General features: G+C 35.8%; 1 protein-coding gene across 2 annotated transcripts in view; it reads left to right on the top strand.

The window, feature by feature from the left end:
• The window catches only part of PDE11A (phosphodiesterase 11A), a 466,948-nt gene that overhangs the window by 202,078 nt on the left and 248,113 nt on the right, over positions 1–16,757 (top strand). The window lies entirely within an intron of this gene.

The raw sequence follows: 16,757 nt of genomic DNA on the forward strand, positions 1-16,757 counted from the left end.
AAATGTTGCCTTTAGCTTTCAGTCCTCTTTTCCCTGAACCTTGTAAAATTTTGTTGTTGTTGTTTTGTTTTTTAAGATGGAGTCTCACTCTGTTGCCCAGGCTAGAGTGCAGCAGTGCAATTTTGGCTTACTGCCGGGGTTCAGGCAATTCTCCTGCCTCAGCCTCCTGAGTAGCTGGGATAACCGGGGTGTGCCACCACACCTGGCTAATTTTTGTACTTTTAGTAGAGACAGGGTTTCACCATGTTGGCCAGGCTGGTCTCGAACTCCTGACCTCAAGTGATCCGCCCGTCTTGACCTTCCAAAGTGCTGGCGTTATAGGTGTGAGCCACTGTGCTCGGCCACCTTGTAATGTTTTGAAATAAATCTTAAGATATTCTGCTGACTCCTGAACTTTGAATCCAAGTTATTTAGGTAAGTTAACATGGAATAGTACTAGAGCAAACCTGTTTTCGTTAAGCCAACAGTTTCAGTTTGTTTCTTTTCACATCACATATTTGACTAAATCTTCTAATAAATCAAGTAAAATTTTAGATATATCTTAGCTGTACAGACAGCCGAATTTTCTGCTTTATTTTGGCTCTTTGTTTCTCTTCCTCCCTCTTGTTTGTCCATACTTGGCCAATAACATGCCCTTGGAAAAAAGACTGAGAGTTTCCAGTGATTCACTTCTTGTTCTCATTGGCATCTTTGAGGCTATAACAGGGTGGAAATGATGATTGCAAGCAATCAGTGAATTTCTCTTAGCTTTTTACTGCCTTGAATAATAGCTGTGTTGCTACAAAAATTCTCTGTGGCCGCCTCTAGAGGAAGGGTTAAAAAATAGTGAAATTAACCAAAATGCAGACATGGAGAAAGAATCATAAAGCACTCAGGGCAGTATGATGATGATGACAATGATGATGATATTGATACTAAAATATGAGCAACCTGAATTATTTGACTGCTATGTGTTCCATGTAGCACGCTAAATGATTTATAAGCATTTAATCCCCCAAACAATCTTTTGAAGTAGGCATTCTCCCCATGTTATAAAAGAGAAAACCAAGGTTCATCAAGTTTAAGTAACTTATTTGAGGCCTTGCAGCCAGTAAGTGGTAGCCACCAAGGACAAGATCACCTAGATAAGACTCTCCCAACTTCTGAACTTTGATTCCATAGCTACACGTCATTTAAAATCTGGTTGTTGATCTCATCTAGTGAATACCTGTCGGGTTAATGTTTCTTAAATCTAATGGGTCAGTCAGAATTAGGCTTAGAAAGTTTAGTAGAAACTAAAATCTCAGGACACACACTGAGAGATTCTGATTCAGTACTTTGGAAGTGAAGTCCTAAAGGTCTGTAAGTTCTAAAGGCCCTCTGGGTAATACCTATTTCAAGATGTAATACTCAAAAGTAATTTGATTTTTATATCTATTATTGCTTTAAATTCAGGAAATAGAAACTAGTAAATAAAATAAAAGGAAATTAGTTTTATCAAGGGCACGAAGTTTAAAAAAGGCCTTTGCTACATACTATATAACTCCATTTACAGGACATTCTTAAAACTTCAAAATGATAGGAAGAGAAGGCAAATCAGTAATTGCCAAGGGCAGGAGATGAAGAGAGGGGTTGACTTCAAAGGGGTAGAGGGTTGAGATGGAAACACTCTGTGTCTTGCTTGCAGTGGTGATTATACAACTGTATTTGTCAAAACTTGCAGAAATCTACCCCCAAAAGGGTGAATTTTACTGTCTGTAAATAATACTTTAAAATGGGAGTTGAACTGGGAAAAAGAGTTCTTTGGTAAGAGGTTTTATATTCATAAAAATTTATTTATGTTCACATCTATATTTAATGCCAGCTAATCTATACCCAACAAAGATATTTAAGCATAGAAAGTTACTAGTGGTATACTCAGCAATTTTCCTAAATTTAATGTTGTAAAACAATATGAAATACAATAGAAAAATATCTGTTCATGCTGATATCTTTAGCTATCTCTCATATACGAGGGGAAAGTTTTATGGAGTTATTAAAACACAAACTTTGAAGTCCTAATGCTTCAATATTGTTATTTTTTTATACTGCTGAACACGTTCTCATGGTCACTTCAGAGTTAAATACTTCTGTTTTTTAATTATTTTTAATGCTGAGAGAACTTCCATGTCAAAATGAAATGACCCAAGACCTAGACTGCCCTTGGCAAACTTTCTGATAATAAAAGAAAGAAAGAAAGGTCAAGTTTTCTTTAAAGAGACATTTGAAAAGTGCCTTTGAACTTTGACATTATGAGATAGTCCTATTCATCATTCTATTTATAGCTTTTAAATTAATGTAGAATGTTCATTTATCTCAGAAGACCTTTCCATCATTGTCCAGTAATTTTCCTTGTATAGATCTGAGTTCCTTCAGTCATTTATTGGAAGTTAAAGGATCCAAGACAAGTGACTCCAGAATTTACTTCACAGTGACATGGAAGGGACATTGAAATGGGCTATGAGTCTACAAATCACAGCCTGATCTCACAGCCTGATCTCACAGCCTGATCTCACAGCCTGATCTTTCCTTTAACCTTTCATCATTTAACATCTTCACTATAGATGATGTCTATTAGATACTTCAGTCCTCTGAACATCAGTCAGTTATAATAGTGTAGTTTTTAGAAGACAATTTCTATGGCTCCTTGTAACAATGTTTCAGGGTACTATTTCAATTCTGATGAACTCTGGTTTGAGGCTTGCTGATTTGTATAGATAGTCCTTGAAGCCATTTTTTAATAAAAACCAGTTGTGCTGACTCATCACTTCTGCTTAGTATCTTTTACAGCTTTGTCGTAACTAGTCTCCTGTTGGTCTCCATGCAATAAGTACCAACCAGTTCAAGAGCTGGAAATGATTTGATCTATCTCCCTCCGTGAGGTGTGCTCCTCTTCCAGGGTATCACTGGCAACATCTCTAGTGACAAGATTCTCACTATGTCATGATAGACTTCTTGCATTTATAAGGGGTTCTAGTAGTTAGAAAGGCATTTTATGTTGAATTATGTTCCTATAACTTCTATCTGTTTATTCTAAATTTGTTCCTTGGAGGCAGTTATTCCTTCCTTTAACAGTCATATATTGAGTACTTACTCTGTGCTGAATCTTCTGCTAGGTGATAGGGCTACAGAAATTTTTTTTTTTTTATTAGCAGTCTCTGTCCTCAAGGATCTCAAGGGCAATGAACAGTGGTGGGAGTGGGTTAAGACTATAATATAAAAATAACCAGATTTTACCAGGCCTCCAGACTATGGCTTTAAATAAACAGAGTCACATTAATAGTTATAATTTATATATTTGGCTGCTTAAACATTTCTCCTGTGTAGTGTAGCATAAGGACCCTAGTCCCTTGTAAAAGCCATCCTTGAAATATTCCTGGAGTTTCTAAGATTTCTTTTTTTAAAGACAGGGTCCTACTCTGTTGCCCAGGCAAGAGTGCAATGGTGCAATCATAGTTCACTGTAATCCTTGAACTCCTGGGCTTAAGTGATCCTCCCATCTCAACCTCCCAATTAGCTAGGACTACAAGTGCATGCCACCACACCTGGCTAATTTTTAAATTATTTTGTAGAGACAGAGGCCTCACTGTGTTGCCCAAGCTGGTCTCAAATTCCTGACCTCAAGGGATCCTCCTGCTTTGGCCTCCCAAAAGTGCTGGTGTGAGCCACCATGCCCAGCCTAAGATTTAAAAAACGAAACAAAACAAAAAAACAAACCAAAAAAATCTAATTTATTACTGACTCATCATTTCTTCCAAGTGACCACCCATAAATCCTCTCCCTCTGGCCATGACAGAGCAGCGTGCTATGATGTGGGCTTCCTTGCCCACTCCAGAATTCCCGTGGGCATAACTGCACTCCTCACCAGTGCTGTGCCACAGCTCCCTGGACACCCCAGTGTCTTAGATGCACTGGTAACCTTCACGAACCTGGGGAAGGCTGGGTAATTTGTGCAGAAATGGAAAGAAGGCTCACTTTCTCCCCCAGGTGTCATAGTCTGTTGCCTAGCCCCTAAACAGCCCCGAGTGTACCCCATTTTTATAGACCTTTTAATTCCTAAAGCTTTTGTTAGATGTTAACCCACAGACATCCAAGTACATGTAGGGAGAGGGATGCACAAAAATAAATAAATAAATAAAGTGGAGGACAGAGTGTTGAGTAGCCTGAATGTTAAACCTTTTATGAAGACATGTTTCCTTTTTTAACCACCGTATTTTCTCTGAGTTCCCTGATCATGAGTATTGATGGCTCCCGTCCTTTAGTGAAACAGTGCACTCAAGGCAGGATGAGATAATCTGGTAGATTTTAGAACAATAAGGAATTAGAACTAAAAGAGATTCTATTTCCAGAATGAATGCTTTTTCACTATCTGGGAAGATACAGGTATTTGCTTCATGAGCATATGGGAAGAAAAGGATCCAGCTCTTAGCTCAGTTAATAACAACAGAAACAACATGACACCATTTTTGAGTTTTACTATGTGCTAAGTACTGTACATGAATTATCCCGCTTTTTCCTATATTACAGATAAGAGTTAAGAAATACGTCCAAGGTAACACAGTAAGTTACAGAGGTAATATTTGAAACCCAGTTAGCCTGGCCCTGGCACTAATCCTCTCAGCCATTACATTTATTAATTGCAAGTAGATTACCTAGGAAAATTCAGTAGAATTGCTGAAAGAGCACAATGCCTGGCACATAGCAGTTGCTCAATGATTTGAAGGTACTTTTTCTAACACTGAACATGTTGAAAGTCAGGATGGTATCTTACTACCAATGATGTCTTAGTGGCAGTTGGTGACACAGCTATTGCCTGCACATGTGCAAACTTGGTCGGGGCTGTTTGTGTTGTCTCTTCAAATGTGCATTGTACGTTGTTGGTACTACATAGATTGGACTTAAATGCTGGTTAATACGTGTGTCCGGTGAGATTACAGTATGGTCTGGCATTGAAATGAAAAGTTATTGTTCTTGCAGAAAAACATAGAAATAAGAAGTGGAGTGTAAATCTGATATTAGTGATAAAATATTTGTTTTGGAAAACTGGTCCCATTTCTGTATGTTCTTTCAAAGCAACAATGAAGGAAGAAACTCCCAAGAAGATGAAGTGTTTGCTATATTTTGTTACTGAACTACATCTACACGGGTCACCTAACACATGTCAAATTATGCAACTGAAGGCAGGAGAAATTGCCAAAGCTCTCACAATAAATGAAAGAAATTTCAAAACAAGAAGAGGCTCATATAACTAAACTGATGCATGATGCAGGACTGTTACTAAGGTGTGGAATATCAATTTGCCAAAAATTTTCAGCTGATTGGAAACTGCTTAACATCCAGTGACATGTAATTCATTTAGGAAAAACTAGGACTTTAGTCAAATAGGAAATGCTGAGAAAACCTCAGTGTCCTTTGACGTGCCTGCCAATGCCAAAAGCGCTAAAACAATTAACGTTGAGAACACAGATGACAAAATATACAGCATTTCAGTGTGATGTCATGCATGATGTCAGATGGTCAAAACTTCTAACCATATTTCATTTTGAACAATATCTAACTAAGTGTGGGAGGCAGAATGTTGGCTCCCAAGATCCTCACCATTTGTCATATATTCGCGTTACATTACAAGCCACAGAGATTACAGAGATAATTAAGATTACTAATCAATTGATGTTAAAATAGGAAGATTATTCTGGATTATCTAAGTGAGTCTAAGGTAATCACGTGAACCCTTAAAACAGAGCCTTCTCCCAGTTGAGGAAACAAAAGGAAGATGAAGAGGCACAACAGAAGGGAAAAATCAGAGACATGTTATGCACGAGTAGGATTCAACACATGTTGCTGGTTTAAATATAGACAGGGCCAAATGTCAAGGAAACCTGGACCTCAGTCATACAGCTGCAAGGAGTTGAATTCTGCCAACAATCTGAATGAACTCCATTCTTCCCCAGAGCCTTCAGAAAGGAGTGCAGCTCTGTCAGTTCCTTGATTTTGGTCTTGTAAGATCCTGAGCAGCAAATCCAGCACATCATGATAAACTTGTGACTTCCAGCCCTCTGAGATAATAAATAGGTGTTGTTTTAAGCTGCTGTATTTATAGTAATATGCAGAAATGGGAAATGAATGCAATTTTAGTGTATGAGTTTGAACCCCTTCTTATATGAAAATGAAATTGAACTCAATGCTGTTATCTTATGTGTGTGCACTCATGCATGCATGCACATACACACACATAGAGATGAATGACAGGTGAGCTGATGAGTGAGTGGTGTACAGCCATGTGGAAAGATGGCCAGAAGTCTTACTTAACCTTCCAAGTTATGTTAGCTGTTGGTGCATTTTTAGACATGTATCTGCACAGTGAAAGAATTTCTACTGGCAAGACTAGACATTAGCAACCCTTAAAATTGCAGCCAACAAACCAAGGAAAGATCACTTTAGGAAGGAATATGAGTTTGGTTTTATTAAAAAACCCTCCAATGACATCTTCTACTAAGTTCAGTAAGTGACGGCATCAAAACTTACAAGAGAGTGTCAGCAACCTGGAAGAAATTTCTGGAGATGATAGCAGAACACTTTTAAAGATACATGCTACATCATTAATATCCTGATGGCTTAGAGGATGAGATCTGTGAACACTGATGACTCTGAAATCAGAACTGATTTAGAAGAGTGACACTCTTTATTTTCCCTTGTGTATAATCAACTTGCATAGTTTTACATTTTCCTTCAAGAATGGTATATGATAGAATTTATATCGAATATGAAATATCTTTTAAAATAAGATTAAAATATTTTAAGTGATAATGCTTTGCCTCATAACGTTTTTTTCTTTTAGTGGGCTGACGACAACAACAGTGCATCTTACAATCAATGCTATCATAGATTCAACGACGTAATATGACCCTAGAACCGCTTTGTTTTTCCTGTGGCTTTTCCACCCCTTAGCTCATCTACATCTCCCCCTGAGAGTACATATACCTCAACTTTGAGAAGCACCTGAGAGAGTTTAGAGTTTCTTTAAATTTTAAGATTAGACAGCCCTGTGACTTTTCTCAACGTTAGTTTTCTGCATTGCATATTTTAGGTTAGAAGAGTGAATCTTCTGTTTCAATGCCTTATTGATTTTTATTTCCTTTTCCTTTACACATCTGTGTGGAATCTAGTTTTGCAAAACAGATTACCCCTTCTAGCAATGGTTTGTGACCATTCCTGACTTCTCTGAAACTCTTCCTTTAGATTTCCAGCCACCATGACTCAAATCCTATCATTCTTTTAAGGAGAATTGACTTCCACGAGACGTAGCTCTAGTGAGACAAACCACAGGATGAGCTCTATAGTTAGTCCAAGGGTCTGTTAGCACGACTCTCAGAGACGTCTGGGTTACCATCCTTTGTCTTTGTCCAGCAGCAATGATACATTCAGGAATAAACTTGGAATAGACTGTATTAGCCTGGAGAGATGAAGTATGATGAATGAGGATTTTGTTTATTCCTAAGTGTACTATGATTGTACCCTGCAATCATATTGCAATTTTTTTTTTTTTTTTTTTTTTTTTGAGACAGAGTCTCACTCTGTCGCCAGACTGGAGTGCAGTGGGGCGATCTCGGCTCACTGCAACCTCTGCCTCCCGAGTTCAAGCGATTCTCCTGCCTCAGCCTCCTGAGTAGCTGGGACTACAGGCGCGCCACCACGCTCAGCTAGTTTTTGTCTTTTTAGTACAGATGGAGTTTCACCATTTTGGCCAGGATGCTCTCAATCTCTTGACCTCTTGATCCGCCCCGCCTCGGCCTCCCAAAGTGCTGGGATTACAGGCATGAGCAACCACACCCAGCCCATACTGCACACTTTATAACTCTGAGATGTACCTGGCTTACACGAGGTGATCTCCAGTACCTCATCAGATTATGAATATGATTCTGGGCCTGGAGGAGCACCTCCATGCACCAGAAGGTTTTATGTGACTCATCCCACTTGGACATTATCACTCAAAAGCATGCAACCCTGGTGAAGCTTTGGGGAATCAGAAATTCTGTCCCTACTTTTTTTTTTTTTTTTAATTATACTTTAAGTTCTAGGGTACATGTGCATAACGTGCAGGTTTGTTACATATGTATACTTGTGCCATGTTGGTGTGCTGCACCCATCAACTTGACAGCACCCATCAACTCGTCATTTACATCAGGTATAACTCCCAATGCAATCCCTCCCCCCTCCTCCCTCCCCATGATAGGCCCCAGTGTGTGATGTTCCCCTTCCCGAGTCCAAGTGATCTCGTTGTTCAGTTCCCACCTATGAGTGAGAACATGCGGTGTTTGGTTTTCTGTTCTTGCGATAGTTTGCTGAGAATGATGGTCCCTACTTTAAAGAATATTACTAACTGTCTTTATGTAAATTCTGACTGTGCCGACTTTATTGTGTATCCCTTAGATCATGACTTTCAAACCTTTTCTAATGAAATCCATGACAAAAATATCCAAACCTAGGTAGTGTATATAAATATACACACAAGTATACACACACATATCTAAGACAAATATTTTATGCAACTATACTTACCTTTACTATGCATCTATATTCTTATCTATTCTTTTAAGAAAAGAAAAACAAAACTAAAACATCTGCTCTCATGACTGGTGACAGGCACAAACTTGATTTCATGATTTACACTTTGCAGTGACCCACAGTGTGAAAAACACTGCTTTAGACTTACAGGCCTTGTCTGATTTGCCCATGCAGTGTTTGTGGCCTCACTCAGTACCAATATTGGTTAATATTAAATACCATGATTGTATGAAACTGGGATTTCACAAGCATTCCAAGAACTACTTCACTCAAATACATATTATCCTTCAAATTAGACACCTTGGAGAGTAGTTTGTTTATGTAAGTCTTTTATACATCTGTTTAGTACAAGTGAATACAATATATCCCTGGAATCCCAAGGACACATGCAGACACATTTGGTCCTACCAAGGCCTTTCAGCGACATTCTTCACTTGATTTGTATATATCACTTGATTTATTCAACTATCCAAAACAATTTTTGTTATTCTTGCTTGGCAGCATAATTATCATCTTTATGCTAATTATTCTTATCTTTAAGTTTTTTTTCTTGAGATGTAATTCACATACCACAAAATCAACCTTTTAAGGTGTTCAATTCAGTGGTTTTTAGTATATTCACAAGGTTGTACAACCATACCACTGTCTGCTTCCAGAACATTTTCATCACCCCAAAAAAGAAACTCTACCTATTAGCAGCCACTCCGCTCTCTTCCCTCCTCCCAGGCCCTAGCAACTGCTAATCTACTTTCTGCCTCAATGAATTTGCCTATTTTGGACATTTCATTTAAATGGAATTGTATAATATGTGACCATTTGTGTTTGGTTTCTTTCACTTAACATAATGTTTTCACTATTCATTCATGTTGTACATGGACTTTATTCCTTCATTCTTTTTTGTGAATGAATAACATTCTATTGTTTGGATATATCATATTTTCTTTATTCATCACTTGATGTTGTTTCTGCTTTTTTGGCTATTAAGAATAATGCTGCTGAGAACATTCATGTACAAATTTTTGAGTGCACATAAATTTTTGGTTCTCTTGGGTATAGGCCTAGAAGTGGAATTGCTAGGTCATGTAGTAACTCTGTGTCTAACTTTCGGACCAACTGTCAGACTGTTTTCTACAGTGACTATACCATTTTACATTCGCACCAACAAAGAATGAGGGTTCCATTTTGATGCTTATTTTTGATGCTTATACTTATTTTTCTTTCTGTCTGTCTTCTAGTTATAGCCATCTTAGTGGATGTGGCATAGCATTTAATTGTGGTTTTTGTTTGTTTGTGGGGTGCAGGGGATAGAGTCTCATTCTGTTGCTGAGGCTGGAGTACAATGGCATAATCTCGGCTCACGGCAACCTCTGCCTATTGGGTTCAAGTGGTTCTCCTGCCTCAGCCTCCTGAGTAGCTGGGATTACAGGTGCCTGCCACCAAGTCCAGCTAATTTTTGTACTTTTAGTAGAGATTGGGTTTCGCCATGTTGGCCAGGCTGATCTCAAACTCCGAACCTCAAGTGATCTGCCCACCTGGGCCTCACAAAATGCTGAGATTACAGGTGTGAGCCACTGTACCTGGCCAATTTGTTTGTTTTTAATGGCCATGATTTTTACAATTAGGATGCTGTTCAGGCTCAGAATTCTAAGCCTAAACATTATATAGTGGCAAGAAGTGAATGACCACTGGAAAATGATGACCCATATGACTACTTTTAAGTAGTAATGCAAAAGGAGACTCATTTTCTTTATGGCATCCCTCATGTGTACAAAACAAGCATATAATATTAAAGAATACTATAGGTTATCCCATCCATTAGTCACCCCAAAACATACTTCATGTTACTTAAGATTATTTTGGATCTAAAAATTTATCCTTTGAAGAGTGCTATCTCATAATTGATTATCTCCCTTTATGCCATTTCTGAAGTACATGATGAGTCCATATCCTTGCTGGGCAATTTGTCTCTTCGTTTTTCATGTATTATGTAATTTTATTTTCTTAGAAACTCTGCCACAATTCACATCAAATAATTCTATATTTGGACCATCATTTTTCTCTCCTCTACCACTGTTTCTATTTGCTAAATTCTTTTTTAAAATGATTTTTATTATGTACATTTAAGGTATACAACATATGGGATACATATAGATAGTAAAAATGTTACTATAGCGAAACAAATTAACATAGCCATCATCTCACACTTTCCCATTTCTTTGTTTTTGTTGCAAGAGCAGCTAAATTCTACTCCTTTAGCATGAATTCCACATACCATACAATTGTATTACCTAGGGTCCTCATGTACATTATTTCTCTAGACTTGTTCATCCTACATATCTGCTACTTTGTATTCTCAGACCTACATCTCCCTATTTCCTTCCCACTGACCACTACCCCTAGTAACTACTGTTTTGTTCTCTATCTCTGTATATTTGAAATTTTTAGATTCCACATATAAATGAGATTATGCAATATTTTTCTTTCTGTGTCTGTCCTGTTGCACCTAGCGTAATGTCCTCTAGGCTTATCCATGTCATGGCAAATGGCAAGATCTCATTCTTTTTTAGGAATGAATAATATTCCATTATATATATGCACCACTTGATAATATTAAATTTCTTTATCCATTCATTAATCAATGGGCATGTAGTTGTTTCCATATGTTGGCTATTGTGAACAATGCTGCAATGAATATGAGAAAGTAGATATCTTTATAAGGTGGTGATTTCATTTCTTTTAAGTATGTACCCAGAAGAGGGATTGCTGGGTGATATGGTAGTTGTATGTTTAACTGCTTTAGAAACCCCATACTATTTTCTATAATAGTCATACCAACCTACATTCCCACCAACAGTGTAAAGGTTCTCTTTTCTCCACAACTTCACCAACACTTGTCATCTTTTGGCTTTTTGATAATAGCCACCCTAATGGGTATGAGGTGGTACCTCACAATGGATTTGATTTGCATTTCCCTGATGATTAATGATGTTGATAATGTTGAGCACCTTTTGATGTACCTGTTGGCCATTTTAATGTCTTCACTGGAGAAATGTCTATTCAGATTTTTTGCCCATTTTTAGATTAGGTTATTTGTTTTTCCACTTTTGAGTTGTATGACTTCTTTATAAATTTTGAATGGTTAACCCCTTATCAGATATATAGTTTGCAAATATTTGTTCCCAATCCATAGTTTGCTATATCATTTTATTGGTTGTTTCCTTTGGCATACAGAAGCTTTTTCATTTGATGTAGTCTCATTTATTTACTTTTGCTTTTGTAGACTGAGCTTTTGGTGTGATATTCAAAAAATCATTACCAAGGCATTGTTCAGGAGTTTTCCCCTATGTTATCTTCTAGGAATTTTATAGTTTTTGGTCTTATATTTAGATATTTTTTCATTTTGAGTTGATTTTTGTGTATGGTGTAAGATAATGGTCCAATTTCCTTCTTTTGCATTTGGAAATCCAGTTTTCCCAGAACCATTAATTTAAGGGACCATCATTTTCCTATTGTGTCCTGTTGGTGCTTTCATCAAAAATTAGTTGACCATGCATGATTTGGATTTATTTCTGGGCTCTATATTCTGTTCCACTGGAATGTGTGTCAGTTTTTATGTCAGTATCACACTGTTTTATTACTATAGCTTTGTAATATAATTTGAAATCAGGAAGTGTGGTGCCTCCAATTTTGTTTTTCTTTCTCAGTATTGTTTTGGCTATTTGGGGTCTTTTATGGTTTTATACAAATTTTAGGATGCTTTTTTCTATTTCTGCAAAGAATGACAGTGGAATTTTGATAGGTATTGTACTGAATCTGGATATGCTTTGGGCAGTATGAATATTTTAACCATATTAATTCTTCCAATCCAGGAGCATAGGATATCTTTCCATTTATTTGTCTTTTCTTCAGTTTCTTTCATCAGTGATTTATAGTTTTCAGTGTACAGATCTTTCACCTCCATGGTTAAAGTTATTTCTCAGTATCATTTTATGCTATAGTAAATGGGATTCTTTGCTGAATTTCTTTTTCAGTTAGGTCATTATTTGTATATAAAACTGCTACTGGTGTTTGTATGTTGATTTTGTATCCTGCAATTTTACTCAATTCATATATTAGGTCTAACAGTTTTTTGGTGGAATCTTAGGAGATTCCAGAATTATGTCATCTGCAAATAGAGGTAATTGTACTTCTTCCTTGCAGTAAGTATGCTTTACAATTCCTTGGAGAGACAGCCCATTGTAGTTTTGATTTGCATTTTCCTAGTGGCAACAATGTTATGCATCTTTTCATGTGATTATTGGCCATTTGTATGTCTTATTTAGGGAAAGTCTATTCAAGTCCCTTATCATTTACAATTGTGTTAATTGTCTTTTATTGCTGAGTTCTAAGAGTTTTGGTATACTTTGCATACAGCTTCCTTATCAGATTTATGATTTGTGTATATTTGCTTCCATTCTGAGTTGTCTTCTCACTTTCTTGATGGTGTCTAATGAAGTACAAAAGTTTTAGATTTTGATGATGTTCAATTAATAAATTTTTTCTTTTGTTCCTTGTGCTTTTGGTATTATATCTAAGAAGTCATTGTTTAATATAAGTGCATGAATACATATGCCCATGTGTTCTTCTAAGAGTTTGATTATTTTAGCATTTGCATCTAGGCCTTTGATCCACTTTCAGTTAAATTTTTGTACATGGTGTGAGATAAGGTGTCCAATATCATTCATTTGTACATGAACATCCAGTATTCCAGCATCTTTTGTTGAAAAGACTATTCCTTCCCAATTTATTTGTCTTGTCTCCCATGTGGAAAGTCAATTGATCATAGATATATAGGTTTATGAGACTCTCAACTCTATTCCATTGATCTGTATGTCTTCATGCCAGTATCACCTTGTCTTGGTTACTGTATCTTTGAAGTAAGTTCTAAAATCTTAAAGTATGAGTCCTTTGACGTTTTGTTTTTCATCTTGAAGATCATTTTGACTATTTTAGATCTCTTGTATGTCCATATTAATTTTAGAATCAACTTGTCAATCTCTCCAAAAATAGTAGCTGAGTTTATTTTAGGGCTTGCACTGAATTTGTCAATCAATTTGGAGAGTATTGCAATCATAACAAGATTATATTCCAACCCCTGTATATAAGTTGTCTTTCCTTTATTTGTATCTTCTTTAATTTCTTTCAGCAATGTTTTATAGTTTTAAGTGTAAAAGACTTACACTTATTTTGGTACATTTATTCCTGTTTTATTCTTTTTGATATTATTGTAAATGAAATTGTTTTCTTAATTTTGATTTGTTCAATGTTAGTGTGTAGAAATACAGCTGAATTTTTTATATTGATCTTATGTCCTGTAACCTTGTTGAACTTATTATATCTAATAGTTTTTTAATGAATTCCTTAAAATTATCTATATGTGGGATTTTATCTCATGCAAATAGAGATAATTTTATTTCTTTCTTTCCAGTCTGAATGCCTTTTTATTTCTTTTTCTTGCCTGATTGCATGTCTAGAACCTCCAGTACATTGTTAAATAGAAGTAGTTAAATAGAGAGCCGATATCCTTGTCTGATTCCTGATATTAAAAGTAAAGCATTCAGTCTTTTACCATTATGATGTTAGCTGTGCATTTTTTGTTAAGTGTCTTTTTATCAGTTTGAGGAAGTTCACTTCTATTTCTAGTTTGTTAAATGTTTGTTAAGTGGCATGAAAGCATGTTGGATTTTGTCAAATGCTTTTTGTCTATTGAGATAACCATGTGATTTTTGTCTTTTATTCTATTAAAATAGTATATTATATATTGATTTTGAATGTTAATCCAATCTTACATTATTGGGATAAATGCCATTCAGTCATGGTGTGCATACCTTTTAAATATTGCTGGATTTGATTTACTAGTATTTTTTGAGAATTTTTGCGTCTATATTCATAAGGGTCTATAGCTTTCTTGTGAAATAATTGGTTTTGGTGTCAGGGCAATGCTACCCTTATAGAATGAGCTGGGAAGCAGTCTCCCCTTTTTTTTTTATTTTAAGAGTTTGTAAAGGACTGACATTTTTAAAAAGAGTTTTCTTTAAACATGTGGTGAATTTCACCAGTGAAGCCATCTCTTCCTGAGCTTTTCTTTGTGGAAATATTTTAATTATTAATTTAACCTCTCTAATTATTATAAGTTTATTGTAATTTAAAAATTCTTGAGTTGTTTTGATACTTGTTTTATGACCTAACATATGATCTATAATTGTTACCTAGTTTGTTGGCATACCATTATTCATAATATTCCTTTATAATCTTATTTCTACAAAGTTGGTAGTAAAGCCCCTCTTTCATTTCTTATCTTAATGATTTGAGACTTCTCTCTTTTTTTCTTAGCAAAACTAGCTAAAAGATTACCCATTTTACCTTTTCAAGAAGCAAAGTTTTGTTTTGTTGATTTTCTCTATTGCTTTCTCTTCTCTAGGTTGTTTATTCTCCCTCTAGTCTTTATTATGTCCTTTCTGTTTGCTTTAGGTGTAGTTTGCTCTCCTTTTTCTAGGGTCTTAAGGTGGATGATGAGGTTATTGATTTGAGACCTTATTTTTCTTTTTTAACGTAAGCATTTATAGCCATAAATTTCTTTCTAAGTACTGCTTTTGCTGCATCCAATGTATTTTGGTATGTTGTATTTTGTTTTCATTCAAAATATTTTCTAATTTCCCTTTGATTTCTTCTTTAACTCTTGAAGTATTGCTTTATTAACAAATATTTGTGAATTTCCCAAACTTTTTTGGTTATTCTTTCTAATTCTATCCCATTGTGTTTGGAGAATTTTTTTTTTTTTTTTTTTTTTTTATCATATGAGTCCTCTTAAACTTATTGAGACTTGTTTTTTGACCTAACGTGTGGGCTATCCTAGAGAATGCTTCTTGTGCTCTTGAAAAAATATATATATTCTGCCATTAGGTGGAGTGCTCTATAGATGTCTGTTAGGTCTAGTTGGTTTATAGTGCTGTTCAAGTCTTCTACTTTCTTGTTAATCTTCTGTCTAGTTGCTCTATTATAGAAAGTGGGATGTTGAAGGCTCCACTATTTTTATTGTTGAATTACCTGTTTCTCCTTTCAGTTCTCTCAACTTTTGCTTCATATGTTTTAGGGATGTGTTATTAGGTGTATGCTTATTTATACTTGTTACATATTCTTATTGGTTTGATCCTTTGCCATTATGAAGTATTATTCTTTATCTCTAGTAACACTTTTTTTAAAAAAAAACTGTTTTGTCTGAAATGAATAGCCATTTCAGCTCTCTTTTGCTACTGTTTGCATGGTATAATATATACTTTTTCCATTTTTTTACTTTAACCCAATCTTGTTTTTGAATCTAAAGTATGTCCCTTGTAGACAGTGTAAAATTGGATCCTGTTATTTTATCCATTCTACTGATCTCTGCCTTTTGATTGGAGTGTTTAGTCCACTCACATTTAATGTAATTAGTGATAAAGTAAGATTTACAGCTGCCTTGTCTGTATTTGTTTTCTATATGCCTTCTGTCCTTTGTATTCCCCTATTCCTTCTTTACTGCCTTCTTTTGTGTTAAATAAATATTTTCTTTCTTTTTAAAAATATTTGTAGGTACATAGTAGATGCATATATTTATAGGATACATGAGATGTTTTGATACAACATGAAATTAGCATATCATGGAGAAAGGAGTATCCATCCCCTAAAGCATTTATTCTTTGAGTTACAAACAATCCAATTACATTCTTTAAGTTATTTAAAAATATAAAATTAAGTTTTTTTATATATATACTTTAAGTTCTAGGGTACATCTGTACAACGTGCAGGTTTGTTACATATGTATACATGTGTCATGTTGGTGTACTGCACCAATTAACTCATCATTTACATTAGGTATATCTCCTAATGCTATCCCTCCCCACTACTGCCTCCCCACAATAGGACCCGGTGTGTGATGTTCCCCTTCCTGTGCCCAAGTGTTCTCATTGTTGAATTCCCACCTATGAGTGAGAACATGCGGTATTTGGTTTTCTGTTCTTGTGATAGTTTGCTGAGAATGATGGTTTCCAGCTGCATCCATGTCCCTACAAAGGACACGAACTCATCCTTTTTTATGGCTGCATAGTATTCCATGGTGTATATGTGCCACATTTTCTTAATCCAGTCTGTCACTGATG

Source organism: Rhinopithecus bieti, unplaced genomic scaffold, assembly GCF_001698545.2.
Source record: "Rhinopithecus bieti isolate Rb0 unplaced genomic scaffold, ASM169854v2 scaffold_3062, whole genome shotgun sequence".
Taxonomy (NCBI): domain Eukaryota; kingdom Metazoa; phylum Chordata; class Mammalia; order Primates; family Cercopithecidae; genus Rhinopithecus; species Rhinopithecus bieti.